Raw genomic sequence first — 13,395 nt, forward strand, 5'->3', positions numbered from 1 at the left:
CATTGCTCTGTGAAGATGATTTATTCTCATGAATTTATCAAATTATTAACAGACTCAATAAATGAAATAAACAGGAGATGTTCATAATTGTTGGAGATACTTGCCTGCTTTTGAACTCAAACTGAGCAGGCTATTACAGTTTATTTCACAAAAAATACACCCAGACACTTCAATACATTGACTTTCTAGCCAATTACTCCATAAATAAACTTAAATATTTAATTCAACCACATCAATCAGAAAATAAAACACAATCCAACAAAGTATTTTTCATCAGTGTATGTATCAGATGCCAGAGACAAGTTTGGCATACAGAGTGAAATAGTAGAATTTTATTTAACTTTTATTATGTTATGTTCATAATTCTGGGTGGAAAAAAAAAAACTTGAGAAATAACTGCACACTACTGCGTTGTATCATAAAGATTCTGTTTCCTGTTTCCTGTTGGAGCATTTATTTAATCTGTACAGTTTTAGTGCTAGTTGGGGCATGTTCAGAAGGCTCTGAAAAGCTGGTTTGGCATGTATCCCAGGTGGAGGAAGGAAGATTGGACTTCCCTCTCAAGGTTAGCCAGTTCCAGGACCGTTGGTGCCAGAGCATCCACGTGACTCTTGTAGTTACCACCTAGGCAAGGGCAACAGGTTTGTTAGTCATGCTCAACACAACTGCAGTGGATGTATCTTTATCAAAGTTACCAGCAAATCTATGCAATGATTATGATAAAAAAACTGCCAATTTGTAAGCAGTTTAAAACATACCTCCCAAAGCCTTACGCTGACCATAGGTGACCTTTCCATCAAAGTCATCCACAGGTACTTTGATGTCTGGCTCGCACTGCACTGTGTGACGGTGCACTTCAGACGCTCCTCAATGTCTGACAGGAGCTGTGGAGAGAGGAAAGGGAATAAAAGACAAGTAGAATAGAGAATCCACAATGGTTAGTGTGGAATTATGTCATAAGGGTCAAAAGTGTGTGTCAAGCTTTCAATGCTTCCAAATTATAGCAAAACCTTTCTGTTCATAGGAGTTTTACTTTGAATGTTTGCATCTGCTTCCTATCAAATCACTTAAAAAACCCTCTGCTGAATCAGTTGTATATCAAATTACAGATTTTCCTAGCTGCCTTGGCTTAATTTAATAATAATAGCTTAGATTTATATAGCGCCTTTCATGGGACCGAAGGTCGCTTTACAAGGAAGAACAGGGCAAAACAAACATAACAAAACAAAAGGCAATCAGACAACCAGTCAGACAGACAAAAACAACAAATAGATTAGGGGCCAAAGGCCTTGGTGAACAGATGGGTCTTGAGGGCCCTTTTGAAGGCGTCAAGCGTGGGGATGTTGCGGATCTCCGCAGGGAAAGCATTTCAGAGGGTGGGGGCTGCCACGCTGAAGGCTCTGTCCCCGAAGGTTCGCAGTTTGGTGCAGGGGGTGGTAAGCAGGCCAGAGTCTGAAGACCGCAGGTTCCAGGGTGGGGCATGTGGGTGAAGGATGTCCGATAGGTACTGGGGGGCATGGGCATGGAGGGACTTGTAGGTAAGGAGGAGGATTTTTGAATGATATGCAGGACTTGACCGGCAACCAGTGGAGGTGGATGAGGGTGGGAGTGATGTGCTGCCATGGCTTTGTATTTGTGTGTACCCTAGCAGCACAGTTCTGGACATACTGGAGCCTGTCCAGGGTTTTGTTGGGAACCCCAAACAGGAGACCATTACAGTAGTCCAAGCGGGAGGTGACAAACGCATGGACTAGGGTTTTGGTAACCGACTCCGAGAGTGACAGTCGGAGTCTTGCAATGTTCCTTAGATGGAAAAAGGCCGATTTGGTCACAGACTTTATGTGGGAGTGGAAGGAGAGGGTGGAGTCGAGGATGACACCCAGGTTGCGGGCTTCAGGAGATGGAGAGATGGAGCAGCCGTCAACCTCGAGGATGAAGTCACCAACCTTCTGGAGCAGCACCTTGGATGCCACAACCATGAGTTCTGTTTTCCTGCTGTTTAGTTTGAGATAGTTGCATGACATCCATGCTTTGATGTCATACAGGCAGTTGATGAGAGACTGAGGGGGGAGCTGGGAGGATGGAGTGGTGCTGAGATACAGTTGGGTATCATCAGCGTAACAGTGGAAATTGAGTCCATGATGTCGGATGATCTGGCCGAGGGGGAGCATGTAAATGGTGAACAGGAGGGGGCCAAGCACAGAGCCCTGGGGTACACCGTGGTGGACTGGGGCCGGGGGTGAATTAGAGCCATTGATGGAGACAAACTGTTTCCTGTTATGGAGGTAGGATGTGAACCAAGACAGCGCTGTGCCAGTGATACCTAGGAGGTCTGAGAGGTGGGTGAGGAGGATGTTGCGAGCGATGGTGTCAAACACTGCAGAGAGGTCCAGGAGGATGAGGATGCTGAGGCGGCGAGAGTCAGCAGCAATGAGGAGATCGTTGGTGATCTTGATGAGGGCGGTCTCAGTGCTGTGTTGCTGTCTGAAGCTGGATTGGAAGGGCTCATAGAGCTCATGGTTTGACATGTATAGATGGAGTTGGCCGGTCTTTTGAGTATGGTGGTGACTGAAGCCATTTTGAAGCTGGTGGGGATTATACCAGGAGCCAGAGAAGCGTTAATGATGACCACCATGTAGGGACAGAGGGTGGGTAGGCAGTCCTTGACCAGGGCTGTGGGCATGGGGTCCAGGGAGCAGGTGGAGGTCTTGGCCGAACTGACCAGTTTGGCCACTTGGAGAGCATCCACAAGGGAGAAGGAGGAGAGGTTGGAGTGGGAGAGGCGCGGCGCTGGGGGTGCGTTACCAGGTGGCTGAGGTGCAGGTAGGGGGGGAGGGCCAGGCGCCAGGAGCTGCTGATGGATGGCCTCGACTTTTGCCTGGAAGAAGTAGAGGAATTTGGAGCACAGATCGGGAAACCCTGAGGGCTGGGGGGCGGAGTAGGCGGTTGATGGTGGAGAACAGAATTTAGTTTGTTTCTGCATCTTTGTTCACCTCTTTCTCTTTGTACCAGATGGTGCAACCTCCGTTCTCCTTCAGTCGCGTGTTGTAGCAGCCTCTGCCTCTGTTCGTACAAACGTGGTACCACACCTGCACATATGAAGAACACATTTCATTTGAACTTCTTTTAAAAGTTACCTGTAATTAAAATGAATTAGCATATTTCTGTATCTCTGCTACCTTCCCCTTTTCCATAGCAACCAAGGAAATGGCCAGTCCCATTATGCAAGTTAAAAGCAAAACTAAACTAAAATGTAATTATTTTCAGTTAAATCATAGTGTAATGAGACATTTTAAAAAGGTATATTGTGTGAATTTACAAACAAAACTAATATGGTGACAGAGGAAAATAATAATTGTATCTCCTCTTCAGCCAAAATACACAAACTCAGTTAGTCTCAGGTTGTCAGCGCTTACCTCTCTCGGCTCTTCCGACTCTGCCGATACAATGGACGTAGTTCTGCTTCTTATCTGGCAGGGTGATATTAATCATTGGAGAAAGATGAAGAGAGCGGTCTTATATAAAAACATTTATGATTTTGTGATGACCGTTGGTCCGTTTTAATTTGAAGATCTGAAATATTTATCATACGGAACTCGGTGGACATTAATTCCTCTGGCAGCTACATCTGTGTAGATCAACAGCCTCACTTATTTTTTCTGTAAACACAAGAAGATCTTACAACATAAATAGACTGGATGTCATCCATAAAAAAGGTATCATTAAGGTCTTGTTGTTTTACCTTGCAATGCTCCAAGTTAGTCTTACGCTCATTGGGCTTACGATCACCACGGAGACAAACGCAGGACAACTGGTGGCTTTTACTGTCCGGACCTAAAGAAAAGACACCAAAACTGAGTGTTTATTCTGATTAATTAAGAATGAAGTCCTTATTATTTTATAGGTGTGTGTATGTCTAGTGATGGCTGAAATTCTCAGTAGTATACCTCCTCCTTGCTGAATGAAGTACTGTTCCATGTTGTCACAGTTGATCTTGGTGCGACAGAAGATTATGGCCTGGTCCATCTTGTGCTCTTTGATGGCCCTCACTGTGTACTCACCCTTTAGTATCTTGATGGCTTCTGACCACAGCTGGTGAGCACAAACAAGCATCGTTAACATATTCTTTTAATTCATCTGCACCTCACATATAAAACGTTTTCAGAAAATACCCAAAAATGTGAAAAAAAGTGACTGTCAAAGCAATTTTGGGGTATTTTCTATACATCTATAAAAGATAATACAGGGAAATATAAAAAGTATAACACTGTTAAATGTGCAGAACGTATATTTTTAGATATGGCTCAGCATAAGTACTACACAGGAAATGGTTTTCCGATGTTTGTGAAATCCAGTGTTGTTAATACCTCACTAAAGTCATACCTGAGTTTGGGGTTATCCACGTATTTCGCACATTAAATGACATTGTTAAGGGTTTGTTCGGCCAACTCTTTAGATGGCTCGATGATCAGGGCTTTGGGTGAATTGGATGTTGCTTTCACCTGACTCACTTTGGCATTGCCTGCACAAACAGAGAAAAGAGGGCTAATCAATGCAGGAATATATCAGTTACATTAGCAATGGTAAAATGGCCGCTCTGGTAATATGATTTAAAAATGTCTAACGAAAGAAGGCTTTTATTGTGAAACTGTTGGAGAAAATACTGTTGTCTCCTCTTTGGGTTTGTTTTAATGCACTGATATCATGTGTGATTCTGAACTGTGTACGACCTTGCAGCTGCCTCTTTATGATGGGAGGAGGCAGGGCATTTCAGGTTGTTGATCTTTATGAGGAGACAGGCACATACTTGTTGTCTCCTACATATCTCACTTATTATAATTCCAGAAGACGTCACAGATGACCCATCGCAGATGACCCGACTTTCCGACACCCGCGGCTGATATTCCGACACGGCTGATAATAGTGCCACCTCGATTTATGACTTTGTTGTAATTTATCTCCGTGTTTTGAACTATATAAGCCAAATGTTTTTTGCTGCTCCGTTGAGTAACATACCCCATGTGTGTGAGTTAAACCATAGCCTTTGTATGTGATTTAACTCTGCTCCTTCTTGCAATAATAAATTAGTACCTGATTATTGATTCTCCAAACAGAAACTAACGATTGTTTTATCAAAATTGTCTCTGGTTAAGGTGTATGATAGTCATCTCAGTTACATTCCGTATCTGTTCTTTCTGCATATGAAATAAGGTGGTATCCAAACACCTGCCTGGGTAGATTTGACTGTGTGGCGCCTGGTCCATGGCAACAAACCCACTCTTGGGGGCATTTTTAAAGTCTTCTCCTCCAGAGTTGAACTTCAGCTCTGCATTCTTGAACACAGATAAGAAAGAGAGCCATTTGTATGGTGTAAAACTGGCACCTGTTAGTTTTTTTAATCCAGCATTACTTTGATGTGATACTTTTAGAATGCAGGAGGCAAAGAAGGGCTGACTCTTCAATTGTTGAGGGATCTCAAAAGCCACACCCAGGTCATTACCTGAAGAGAAGAAGACAAGAAACATGAGCAACATTGCTATAGTGCCCCAATTAGTTAATGATAATAATATGAATGATAACTACTAGGACCGCACCAGGGTTTCCCACACATAGACTTTACTTGGGCGGGCCGCCCAGGTATATTAACGGCCGCCCAAGTATATTAACGGCCGCCCAAGTATATTTCGCGTCCCATTTAGGTATTTCTTTTTTTTTTAATCCGTCCACGTCCAAAACTCCATCTGCGATCAATTAATTTGTGGACAATGATCCCTCGCTCTACGCCTCCTGTACCCAGGCCCGGACTGGCCATCGGCAGGACTGGGGGGTTTCCCAATGGCCTGGCCTGTTCAGTGGCCTGCCTCACACAGGGTGACTGGCTGTCTATTAGGGAATTTGAAAGCAAATGTATATTTGAATATTCGACCCCCCAAAAAACGGTTAACCGGTTAACCGAAATGTACATATCCTATAAAAAAAAAATTGGGTAAAAAAAAATGTTCAAACATTTTTTTTTTCAATAATTTTTGGAAATAAATACATACATGTTCAAATAAGTGTAGAAACCAAGTCGAATTTGTCAAATGTATTGAACTGGTGATCACAGTTTGACAGCTATAGGCCTACAGCTTTCATGTGCGGAGGTGTAACGGTATCCGTATCCGTCCCGTACCGTCACGGTTCGGAAGTCACGGTTCGGACGTCACGGTTCGGCACATGCAGTTACGGTTCGGCACATGCAGTCACGGTTCGGCACATGCAGTCACGGTTCGGCACATGCAGTCACACGGCGAATACGCCTTTTTTTTTTACGAGTGGGGAAAAAATTCTGTCACTCAGGGCAGTATTACACTATATATAATCCAGGGGGCGGTATTGCGCCTAAAAGCCAGCCGCCCGTAAATAACAAATAAAGAACAAGAACAAAACACAACAAAACGAACACAATATATGAAGAAAAGTTAGTATCTATGGCGAGTTCACACAACACACAGGAGCTAGAAGACCCACCTGCTTCTTTTAAATCAGGTGTGTGGGAACATTTTGGGTTCCCTGTGGACTACAACAATGATGGGGTGCAAGTTGTGGATCGGGACTAGGACGGTGTGTCGGCGTTGTTCGACAGCGGTGCGGTATGCTAGTGGTAACACGTCAAACATGCTCAAGCACATCCGAGTCAGTCTCAGTCCCCAGCGAGAGGGTTTTCCCGACGGCAGGTGACATAGTTACCGCCAACAGATCTGCCCTCACTACTGACAACGTAGACAAACACATCTTTTTGAAGAAAAACTTAAAAAATAGAGTAGAGCTTGAGTACCTTTATTTAGGCATAATGGCCTCACACACTCACAAGTTAATTACACATGTTAGACATTGCTCCTAAAGGTACAGATTTTATTTTGTTTTATATTTATTATTGTATTTATTTTATATTTTGACATCAGGAGATGTTATACAGTTCTGTATTGCCTTTCATTGATTGTGATTGAAACACTTTATTATTTATTTTAATATTTTCAAGACATTCTTTTTAGTTGTAGGCTACAGCTTATTTAACCTTTTTGTTTGACATCAGCCAATATAAATAATATGGCCATCTGAGTGTGTGTGTGTTACTGTTTGTGGTTTGTTTTTAACTGTGTAATACAGTTAATGATTCCAAATGTTAGAGTTCCTTATTTTCATACCAAAACTTGCACGACTGTTAAAAATAAATAACAGCAAAAAAAAATTATGCATTTGGGACTTTTCTTTGCTTTTCCTTGTTGTACCGAACCCGTACCGAACCGTGACCCCCAAACCGAGGTATGAACCGAACCGTGACTTCTGTGAACCGTTACACCACTAGCGGAGGCGATTCACAATCAGCCCAGCTGTAGAGAAGACCCTCTCAGCTGGAACGGAGGTTGCGGGTATAGCAAGGTATAGCATATATAAGTTTAATTTAGCATAGTTTGCACTCTACACCGCACTCACTAACCTGGTCGAAATATTTCCACACATTACTCCTTTTTGACGCCATGTCTGTTGTGTAGGACTCTTCTTAGAGTGTAAATAATTACCGGACTATGACTGGTAAAATATGTTGAATACCGGCAAAACTAAATCTCTCCAGTCAAAATGTCTATGTACTTTGCCGCCACACACGGTTGCCAAGCAGCGCTTATTGTTGTTTAGGCTGGCCACTCATGTGTCGCGAGTGTTGACAGGGGGCGGGGGAGCACGCTCATGAACTGTTAGCGCCGGAACCTCGCTGCGGAGCGCATTTGCGCCACATTTGGGCCTAAGATGAGGTTTGAGTCTGCGTGATCGGCGTGTAGGGAGGGGCAGCAGCCATATCATTGGCTAGAACTAGCTAGATCTGATGGATTTGGACATAAACGCGAGTGAAGTATAACCGGACGCGAGAGAGAGATCAGCACCTGCAGCTCTGCCTGCTGTGAGGGACCGGTGAGCGGAGCAAAACACACCTTTAGACCTCAACTAACACATTTAGCTATGGCACTGTCGTGTATATATATATATATATACATTGAATTATTCAATTTGATAATATGTAATCAACTTAGGAATCACTCCCCAAAAAAAAAAAAAAAAATTATAAAAATATTCATAACTCATATTCGAATACATGAATAATTATTCGAATAACTGAATAATTTCGAATATTCGATTAATCGTTCCCATCCCTACTGTCTACATGATGTGGCCTGCCGACATGGCCACTGTCAAACAGATCATAAATCAAAGCCCTTGATTGGTCTCTGTGTGTCAGTCAAGCTCTGGATAACCTCAGCTCAGGTGAGGTAAAGGACTCTCTGAGTGTTTAGATAGTTAACTTAGTCTAAGTTCTCTGTGGGTCTCAAACGGTTTGGTCACCATTTATGTAAACACATATTTCCATTTGAGGGGGTAGTGAGTGATTAGTAAAATATGCATGAATAAAAAAAAAAAAGAAGTTAACTAGGTGAAAAAAAATACACTTTTAAAACTTGTTGAGAGCTAAAACTAGCCTTTGCTGCTGCCTCAAAGAGGAGAAGGGAGGAGAGGAGGGAGACAGGAGAGGCTGATTCAGGAGCACAGACACACTCACAACTATGAATGAACCAAAAAATAAAAAATAAACAAGTTTCAGTGTTTTTCATATTGGAAATGGTATGTTATTGGTTATGGACATGATTTTATGATTATTGAAATGTATACAGTTCTGTTTCATATACAGTGGGGCAAAAAAGTATTTAGTCAGCCACCAATTGTGCAAGTTGTCCCACTTAAAAAGATGAGAGAGGCCTGTAATTTTCATCCTAAGTACACTTCAACTGTGAGAGACAGAATGGGGGGAAAGAATCCAGGAAATCACATTGTAGGATTTTTAATGAATGAATTGGTAAATTCCTCGGTAAAATAAGTATTTGGTCACCTACAAACAAACAAGATTTCTGGCTCTCACAGACCTGTAACTTCTTCTTTAAGAGCCTCCTCTGTCCTCCACTTGTTAACTGTATACATGGCACCTGTTTGAACTCGTTATCAGTATAAAAAGACACCTGTCCACAACCTCAAACAGTCACACTCCAAACTCCACTATGGCCAAGACCAAAGAGCTGTCAAAGGACACCAGAAACAAAATTGTAGACCTGCACCAGGCTGGGAAGACTGAATCTGCAATAGGTAAGCAGCTTGGTGTGAAGAAATCAACTGTGGGAGAAATTATTAGAAAATGGAAGACATACAAGACCACTGATAATCTCCCTCGATCTGGGGCTCCACGCAAGATCTCACCCCGTGGGGTCAAAATGATCACAAGAACGGTGAGCAAAAATCCCAGAACCACACAGGGGGACCTAGTCAATGATCTGCAGAGAGCTGGGACCAAAGTAACAAAGGCTACCATCAGTAACACACTACGCCGCCAGGGACTCAAATCCTGCAGTGCCAAACGTGTCCCCCTGCTTAAGCCAGTACATGGCCAGGCCCGTCTAAAGTTTGCTAGAGAGCATTTAGATGATCCAGAAGAGGATTGGGAGAATGTCATATGGTCAGATGAAACCAAAATAGAACTTTTTGGTAAAAACTCAACTAGACGTGTTAGAGGAGAAAGAATGCTGAGTTGCATCCAAAGAACACCATACCTACTGTGAAACATGGGGGTGGAAACATCATGCTTTGGGGCTGTTTTTCTGCAAAGGGACCAGGACGACTGATCCGTGTAAAGGAAAGAATGAATGGGGCCATGTATCGTGAGATTTTGAGTGACAACCTCCTTCCGTCAGCAAGGGCATTGAAGATGAAACGTGGCTGGGTCTTTCAGCATGACAATGATCCCAAACACAACCGCCCGGGCAACGAAGGAGTGGCTTCGTAAGAAGCATTTCAAGGTCCTGGAGTGGCCTAGCCAGTCTCCAGATCTCAACCCCATAGAAAATCTTTGGAGGGAGTTGAAAGTCCGTGTTGCCCAGCGACAGCCCCAAAACATCACTGCTCTAGAGGAGATCTGCATGGAGGAATGGGCCAAAATACCAGTAACAGTGTGTGAAAAACCTTGTGAAGACTTACAGAAAACGTTTGACCTCTGTCATTGCCAACAAAGGGTATATAACAAAGTATTGAGATGAACTTTTGTTATTGACCAAATACTTATTTTCCGCCATAATTTGCAAATAAATTCTTTAAAAATCAGACAATGTGATTTTCTGGATTTGTCTCTCATAGTTGAGGTATACCTAGGATGAAAAGTACAGGCCTCTCTCATCTTTTTAAGTGGGAGAACTTGCACAATTGGTGGCCGACTAAATGCTTTTTTGCCGCACTGTAGGTGTTTCCATAGATCTAGTCTCTTTATTTTCCCCTCAAAATGCACCAGATTGATGCATTTAACTCCAAAATAAAATAAAAAATCTTACCGGGGGAGCATGCCCCGGTTTTGAAAAATAGTAACCCATGTCCATATGTTTATTTGTGGGTAGTAGATTTAAACTATAGGGCTATCACTAGGGATAATACCGAGCACCGGTATTATTAAAGGCCGTGGTACCGTTAAGCTCCAACGTTAGCGGTCTTTTTATCGGTACTGGAGACATGTAAAAAAGATATGTCATATGTATTATTGCTACACAAACATTATATTGCAGTTTTATATATACAGTCTATGGGTTAAACTTTACCCGTCTCGATGCTCGTTGCCTAAAGTGCAATAAGAGTTTAGCATGTAAGAGCGGTAACACGAGCAATTCGTCTAAATATTTAGCAAAAGTGCACCACATCCAGACGGAGAAATGCACCGAGTTCGACTGTCTTTCTAGTAGCTCTGTAGCCCCGTCCACGAGTAACGTTCCCACGTCAGGTGTTATGTATGCTAGCAGCAACAGTTAACTCAATGATACAAACATGGGTTAATGATTAGAGGTAACTGAGTTATTTATTTTGTTAAAGTTTCAGTTATTCTGTTTACAGTTCTGTCATCAGATTATTTAATACGATTTGTTAAAACGTTGTTGTTTCTTTTGATGTGATATATTATGTATTTAATAAAAAAAAAAAGCAATGTTAGTTTTGTTCACAATTTGTTTAGTTAGTTTACCTTATTTTTTTCTCATAAAGAACCAATAAGAGTACCGTTAAAAGACCGGACCGATAAGCGGCATCGATAAAAGTAGTAGTACCGTTAAAACCTTAACGATACCCATCCCTAGCTATCACTATGGGCCCTGCCTGTACCTGTTCGCTCTGCCATCGTGTGAAGGGTCTGCTAACAAGCGACCAACAGAAAGGTTAATGTTAATGTTGTTGCACGTCACCTCATACTTATCAGTTCCTGGAAAGAAATAAAGATTACAAAATGTAATATGTTTTCTAGTCAGACAGTTTATTATAGACTGAGTATCTTGTACAGCATTAAGGGGGCATACCCAAGTCCAGGGCTGCCTGACTGGTGGACCACCCAATGCGACATAGACCCTGGTCATGGCAGGTCACCTCATAGTAGTACTTCCCTGGATAAATAAAGACCTAACTTTTCCAACTTGGGCTGATGTTTAAATGCAAACTGTATATTGTACAATATGTTAGTTGTATTATAATCTGAGTGACTGTCAAGTACTTACCCCTGTTTTACCACTACCATTTTCTGTTGCCTGAAAAAGGGAATAAAAAAGGAGAATGAGACAGAAACTTGTAGTGTTCAAATTTTGAATAAGAAATAAAGAGGGAGGCCTACCATAAGCTCATCTCCTCCACCAAGAATACATGGAATAGACTCTGCCTGGATGTCAGTAGGTAGCCTGACACGCAATGATTGCAATATAAATCAGTTTAGTGTCAACTGTTAAGCTTGCAGAAATGTCTAACAGGTCGAAACAATGTGCACAGATATCACAAAACAGACGTAGATTTGGCCAAGTAAGCCTGAATGACTTACAGCCAGTCTAACTCTTCCACAGCCTGCGCTATTTCAGGCATAACACCCATTTCAGTTTGAGCCCAACTTTGAACATTTTGAAATGTATGCGACATCAACACGGTTAGATTGATATATATTCTTACCCGAAAACGCTGCCGGTGCAACTCCTTTAGTGGTCCTGCAAATAAGCCTTGTATCATTGGTTCCGGTTGGTGAATTAGTTCGTAAAATACGGTTAATATATAATTGCAAAATATACAAGAAGGGCTACGACAGCATATATGTCTGTGTTTAAATCTCATAGCATTTAAGTTATTATCAAGCCATGAGAATACTTAACTTGGACTATAAGCTACATTTTCCAAACGCGGTTCCCTGATAAATGTTGTCCAGTGCTGCTCCCCGTAGACTTTTTTTGACAGGTTGTTCAAGTAAACATGGCTGATAGAAGGCGAAAATGAAAACATTTTGTACGATTTACTTGTTATTAACGAATGGCCGGCAGAGAGACCCTCTCCTGGTTCCTGGTTATTTACCTGTTGCGGTAGAATATCTGCGGTGATACATCCGGCATCCAGGCTGGCAAATCTGGCTGCAGGAGAGGGATGAACTGACCCAGCAGCCAGGGCAGGCGGGGTGGACTTGAAATGGGTGTCTCAAGATTCAACCCACGCAGCGTTACGTTTTAGACTTCCGGATGTTATTTTCACAATAAAACCCCTTGTCGCTCCTCATATGGCAGTCTTCAGGTTTTGATAAACGCACATCGCAAACAATAAAAAACGCAGAGGTGGGAAGTCACTAAGTACATTTATTCAAGTACTGAACTTAAGTACAATTTTGAAATACTTGTACTTTACATGAATATTTCCAGTTGCTACTTTGTTCTACTCTAGTAGAATTCAGAGGAACATTATGTACTTTTCCTCCCATACATTTATTTTGAACCTTTAGTTACTATTTAGACTTAGATTAATTATGGGAAATATAATCAGCACTTAAACAAGACTTTAGTTTCACCTGAAGTAAATTCACAAACTACCCTGCAGTGTACAAAGTGATTAAAACTAGCTGCCCCTTTGCCAGCTTTGATTACACTTAATTAATTATAATAGAAACATATGATATAATATGAATCGGAAATGGACCAATTTGCATAATAAGTACTTTTACTTTTGTTACTCTAATATTTTGATGCCAATATTTTTACTTGAGTAACATTTTGAATGCAGAACTTTTACTCTGGTACTTCTACTTTAACTAAAGTACAAGATCTGAGTACTTCTTCCACCTCTGCATCCCTATTCAATATGATATTTTCCCCTCTGCATATTGGCTGTTTATGGCATTGTATGTTATTTATGTTAAAACCAATACAATATTTTAAATACAGGAACATTTAAACAACAACAAAAAACCCTAAAAGATGAAACCGGTGAAATTAGGATTTTACTTTCTTTCATCTTTAACTTGAACAAATACACCTGGGATTAAAT

The 13,395-nt window shown here is 41.7% G+C and overlaps 1 long non-coding RNA gene and 1 pseudogene across 2 annotated transcripts; both read right to left on the bottom strand.

Moving 5' to 3' along the window:
- Positions 1 to 5: 5 nt before the first annotated feature.
- On the bottom strand, positions 6 to 4,373 carry LOC117558098 (annotated as a pseudogene).
- Positions 4,374 to 4,502: 129 nt separating this feature from the next.
- Positions 4,503 to 12,975, bottom strand: LOC117558101. 2 transcript variants are annotated; one of them, XR_004570802.1, is made up of 6 exons: positions 12,436 to 12,975; positions 11,717 to 12,340; positions 11,604 to 11,633; positions 5,424 to 5,500; positions 5,227 to 5,333; positions 4,503 to 4,522 (listed from the first exon to the last, which is right to left on the bottom strand). It is a non-coding gene; the product is annotated as an uncharacterized LOC117558101 (long non-coding RNA). The 2 variants fall into 2 exon arrangements; XR_004570801.1 differs by having other exon boundaries at positions 11,717 to 12,973.
- Between the last annotated feature and the right edge of the window lie 420 nt (positions 12,976 to 13,395).

The sequence above is a fragment of the Gymnodraco acuticeps genome, unplaced genomic scaffold, assembly GCF_902827175.1.
Source record: "Gymnodraco acuticeps unplaced genomic scaffold, fGymAcu1.1, whole genome shotgun sequence".
Classification (NCBI taxonomy): Eukaryota; Metazoa; Chordata; class Actinopteri; order Perciformes; family Bathydraconidae; genus Gymnodraco; species Gymnodraco acuticeps.